General features: G+C 43.2%; 1 non-coding gene across 1 annotated transcript; it reads right to left on the bottom strand.

The window, feature by feature from the left end:
- Positions 1-5,544: 5,544 nt before the first annotated feature.
- Positions 5,545-5,616, bottom strand: TRNAA-AGC (transfer RNA alanine (anticodon AGC)). The gene has a single exon. It is a non-coding gene; the product is annotated as a tRNA-Ala (tRNA).
- Between the last annotated feature and the right edge of the window lie 264 nt (positions 5,617-5,880).

Here is a 5,880-nt window from a genome sequence, read left to right as displayed (position 1 = left end):
TCTCAAACATCTTGATAATCACCTTAAATTATATGGTCTAAATGCGTCAAGATGACAGAAACAAGCAAAATGGATTTAAAATGAAAAACAACAATCCAACAATAAAATTCTCACTTCACAACAAAAAAATTCAATGAAATTCTTACTTCAGAAGCTGCTGTGCACAGAGAGCCCAGTCTGGTGCTCTGGTAGGATGGATGAGGGGAGGGGAGGGAGGCTACAGAGAGAGGGGATGGATGGATGATTATGGCTGATTTACACTGTTGTACGGCAGAAACCAGCACAACATTGTAAATATTTCCTTTAATTAAAAAAAACTCACTTTAAATTCAATGACAAAGGTAGATTAAACAAAGTGATGGGGAAAAAACAATGTAAAAATGAATTTTAAAACTAGGTGTGGCTGTATATTAACATCTGGCAAAGGGAACTTCAGAATAAGAAAATTACTAGGAACAAAAAGGGATGCTATAAAATAATAAAAAGATCAGTTCAGGAGGAAGACATAACAATCCTACATGTGTGCACATCAAACAGCAGAGGCTCAAAATACATGAAGCAAAAACTGATGTGGCTGAAGGAGACACACAAACCCAAAATTATAGTCGGGAACTTCGCACGCCTCCAAATTTGTAGCAGCTGGACAGAAGTGTGGGTCATCGGGAGACACAGTACATGTGGTTGGCATCTGAACCGAGGTCAGTCTGAGGGACTGAACCCTTAAAACTGGGGTCTATGCTAACTTTGGGTAGTTAGAGTCAGAACTGAAGTTAATCGTAGGACACTGAGATGTGTCAGAGAACCAGAGATTTGGTGTTGTTTTTGGAGACTGGAGAATTGATTAGTGCTAGAAAAAATACCACACATTGAGCGTCAGAAGCAGTGTCAGAAAGATCACAGTGGCAAAGGGAACTCAGAAAAACAGCATGCTGGATCACCCAGCGTAATCCCACCAGTCCTTAAATGGGGAGGCTGGAGGCAGCAGAGGAAGTCACAGTGATGCCATGTGAGAACTCAACCCAGTCTTTCTAGTGATGGAGGTGGAGAGAAGGTACAAAGTCAAAGAAGGCAGACAGTCTCTAGAAGTTGGAATTGGCAAAAAAAAAAAAAAAAACAGTTTCCCAGTAGAGCCTGCAGAAAGGACATCGTCTTGCAGACGCTTTAGACCAGTGAGACCAATTTCAGACATCTGTCCTCAGAACTATAAAATGTGTAATGTTTCAAGCCACTCAATTTGTGATAATTTGCCACAGCAGTGGTAGGAAAATAATACAGAAAGCATAGTTGGTAATTCTCATCTTATATGCCATGGGGTGTTCAGTATGCCATGATTGCTGGTGGTGGTTTAGCTGCTGAGTCATGTCTGACTCTTGTGACCCCAGGGACTGCAGCCTGCCAAGCTCCTTTGTCCGTGGGATTTCCCAGGCAAGAATACTGGAGTAGGTTGCCATTCCCTTTTCGAGGAGATCTTCCCAACCTGGGGGTAGAACCTCCACCTCCTGCATTGCAGGCCAATTCTTTACCATTGAGCCTCCAGGGGAGCCCTATGCCATGACTAGCTCTATATCAATCAGAAATTCTACTTTCTTCAATTTAAGTCTGAATTTGGCACTAAGGAGTTCATGATCTGAGCCGCAGTCAGCTCCCAGTCTTGTTTTCGCTGACTGCACAGAGCTTCTCCATCTTTGGCTGCAAAGAATATAATCAATCTGATTTCAGTATTGACCATCTGGTGATGTCCATGTGTAGAGTCTTCTTTTGTGTTGTTGGAAGAAGGTGTTTGCTATGACCAGTGCGTTCTCTTGGCAAAACTCTGTTAGCCTTTGCCCTGCTTCATTCTGTACTCCAAGGCCACATTTGCCTGTTACTCCAGGTATGTCTTGACTTCATACTTCTGCATTCCAGTCCCCTATGATGAAAAGGGATCTTTTTTGGGTGTTAGTTCTAGAAGGTCTTCTAGGTCTTCATAGAACCATTCAACTTCAGCTTCTTCAACATTACTGGTTGGGGCATAGACTTGGATTACTGTGATATTGAATGGTTTGTCTTGGAAACGAACAGAGATCATTCTGTTGTTTTTGAGATTGCATCCAAGTACTGCATTTCGGACTCTTTTGTTGACTATGATGGCTACTCCATTTCTTCTGAGGGATTCTTGCCCACAGTAGTAGATATAATGGTCATCTGAGTTAAATTCACCCATTCCAGCCCATTTTAGTTCACTGATTCCTAAAATGTTGATGTTCACTCTTGCCATCTCCTGTTTGACCACTTCCAATTTGCCTTGATTCATGGACCTAGTATTCCAGGTGCCTATGCAGTATTGCTCTTTACAGCATTGGACTTTATTTCCATCACCAGTCACATCCACAACTGGGTGTTGTTTCTGCTTTGGCTCCATCTCTTCATTCTTTCTTGAGCTATTTCTCCTCTGATCTCCAGTAGCATATTGGGCACCTACCAACCTGGGGAGTTCCTCTTTCAGTGTCCTATCTTTTTGCTTTTTCATACATTCATGGGGTTCTCAAGGCAAGAATACTGAAATGGTTGGCCATTCCCTTCTCCAGTGGGCCACATTTTCTCAGAACTCTCCACCATGACCCGTCCATCTTGGGTGGCCCTACACGGCAAGGCTCATGGTTCAAGGGATTAGATCTGATAGACAGAGTGCTTGAAGAACTATGGACAGAGGTTCGTGACATTGTACTGGAGGCAGTGATCAAGACCATCCCCAAGAAAAAGAAATGTGAAAAGGCAAAATGGTTGTCCCAGGAGGCCTTATAAATAGCTGAGAAAAGGAGAGAAGCAAAGGAGAAAAGGAAAGATATATCCATCTGAATGCAGAGTTCCAGAGAATAGCAAGGAGAGATAAGAAAGCTTCCCTCAGAGATCAATGCAAAGAAAGAGAGGAAAACAATAAAATGGGAAAGACTAGAGATCTCTTCAAGAAAATTAGAGATACCAAGGGAAGATTTCATGCAAAGATGAAATAAAGAATAAAGAACAGAAATGATATGCACCTAACAGAAGCAGAAGATATTAAGAAGAAGTGGCAAGAATACACAGAAGAACTATACACAAAAGATCTTCATGACCCAGATAACCACAATGGTGTGATAACTCACCTAGAACCAGACATCCTGGAATGCAAGGTCAAGCAGGCCTTAGGAAGCATCACTACGAACAAAGCTAGTGGAGGTGATGGAATTCCAGTTGAGCTGTTTCAAATCCTGAAAGATGATGCTGTAAAAGTGCTGCACTCAATATGCCAGCACATTTGGAAATCTCAACAGTGGCCACAGGACTGGAAAAGGTCAGTTTTCATTCCAATCCCAAAGAAAGGCAATGCCAAAGAATGCTCAAACTACCACACAATTGCATTCATGCCACATGCTAGGAAAGTAATGCTCAAAATTCTCCAAGCCAGGCTTCAACAGTACGTGAACCATGAACTTCCAGATGTTCAAGCTGGATTTAGAAAAGGCAGAGGAACCAGAGATCAAATTGCCAACATCTGTTGGATCATTGAAAAAGCAAGAAAGTTCCAGAAAAAATGTCTACTTCTGCTTTATTGACTATGCCAAAGCCTTTGACTGTGTGGATAACAACAAACTGCGGAAAATTCTGAAAGAGATGGGAATACCAGACCACCTGACCTGCCTCTTGAGAAACCTTTATGCAGGTCAGGAAGCAACAGTTAGAACAGGACATGGAACAGCAGACTGGTTCCAAATCAGGAAAGGAGTATGTCAAGGCTATATATTGTCACCCTGCTTATTTAACTTCTATGCAGAGTACATCATGCAAAATACTGGGCTGGATGAAGCACAAGCTGGAATCAAGATTGCCAGGAGAAATATCAATAACCTCAGATATGCAGATGACACCACCGTTACGACAGAAAGCAAAGAACTAAAAACTTTCTTGATGAAAGTAAAAGAGGAGAGTGAAAAAGCTGACTTAAAACTCAACATTCAGAAAATTAAGATCATGGTATCTGGTCCCATCACTTCTTGGCAAATAGATGGGGAAACAATGGAAACAGTGGCTGACTTTATTTTTTGGGGCTCCAAAATCACTGCAGATGGTGATTGCAGCAATGTGATTAAAAGATGCTTGCTCCTTGAAAGAAAAGTTATGACCAACCTAGACAGCATATTAAAAAGCAGAGATATTACTTTGCCAACAAAGTTTGGTCTAGTCAAAGCTATGGTTTTTCCAGTAGTCATGTATGGATGTGAGAGTTGGACTATAAAGAAAGCTGAGCACCAAAGAATTGATGCTTTTGACTGTGGAGTTGGAGAAGACTCTTGAGAGTCCCTTGGACTGCAAGGAGATCCAACCAGTCCATCCTAAAGGAAATCAGTCCTGGGTTATCATTGGAAGTACTGATGCTGAAGCTGAAACACAATACTTTGGCCACCTGGTGCAAAGAACTGACTCATTGGAAAAGACCCTAATACTGGGAAAGATAGAAGCAGGGAGGAGAAGGAGAGGACAGAAGTTGAGATGGTTGGATGGCATCACTGACTTGATGGACATGAGTTTGAGTAAGCTACAGGAGTTGGTGATGGACAGGGAAGCCTGGCATGCTGCAGTCCATGGGGTTGCAAAGAGTCAGACACAACTGAGTGACTGGATTGAACTGAACTGAACTGAATCAGAACTTGCTAATACAGTGGGCTTAGGCTAACGATGAAATGTTCGGGCTTAGGTAGCAGTGAAGGTCAAGAGGTGAACTAGGCTGCCGATGAGCTAGATCCAGCCATCTCTCCCATCATCAGAACTCAGGCTCTCTCGTTAGTTCCCCCTGTCACCACTGTCAGCCTCCGGGTTGTTTTTCTCAAGTAAGATCTCTCCACATGGTGGCCTAGAAGGACATTACAAGAGGAAATGTTCCATTTCCCTGCTAGAGGCAATCCCAGAGAAACAGAGAGAAGTGAAAGGCCTGGGGAGGACGCTTTAATGACCTGGGTTGGGGAACATGCCCAGTGTTGAGGCCATTGCCGTGGCCAAGGAGATGGAGCGCATTGATTGGCCAGCCAGAAGCACTTCCCAGCACAGCCTCAGGAGAGAAAGATTCCTTCCCCAAAGAAAGAGGGGTGGGAAGCATGGGGACAGACCAAAACTGGCTGCCACAGTCCATTACCCTGAGTGAGGCTGATGAAATGCAGGTTCAAGGTATAATTACACAGTACAGCTAAATAACGGAAGAACTAAAACCCATTAGGGGGAAACCATACAACTTGGGGAAATTGAGGGAGGACGGAGAGGCATATTCCTGAAGCAATTTCTTTTTTTTCCATTTTAATGAGTGAGTGAAGTTGCTCAGTCGTGTCCGACTCTTTGCGACCCCATGGACTTTAGCCTACCATGCTCCTCCATCCATGGGATTTTCCAGGCAAGAGTACTGGCGTGGATTGCCATTTCCTTCTCCAGAGGACCTTCCCAACCCAGGGATCGAACCCAGGGCTTCTGCATTGTATGCAGACGCATTACCGTCTGAGCCCTGAAGAATTGCTACACAAGAAGCCAAGTCCTAACTGGAGGTGCCGGGGATTGAACCCGGGGCCTCATGCATGCTAACCACGCGCTCTACCACTGAGCTACACCCCCTACTTTCCATTGTAGGGGGTCAATAAATTTTCTACAAATAATGGATTAAGGAATAAGAGTATATATGCATGCTATTTAGAGCTATGGTGGTATACCAGAAGGACTAAAAATGGAAATGTTTAAAAGAAGTTTGCTTCTAGAGAATGAGGCCAGAGTTGGGGAACAGTGAGGCTGGCAACTGTCTTCTTTCATCATAAACTCTTCTGTTCTGTTTGACTTGTTCCTATTTGTATGTATCACCTTGATAACAAGATATATGGTGAT

Source organism: Ovis canadensis, chromosome 25 (assembly GCF_042477335.2).
Source record: "Ovis canadensis isolate MfBH-ARS-UI-01 breed Bighorn chromosome 25, ARS-UI_OviCan_v2, whole genome shotgun sequence".
NCBI classification, from domain to species: Eukaryota; Metazoa; Chordata; class Mammalia; order Artiodactyla; family Bovidae; genus Ovis; species Ovis canadensis.
Note: the sequence above shows the minus strand (reverse complement) of the source record. Positions and strands in the feature narration are given on the sequence as shown.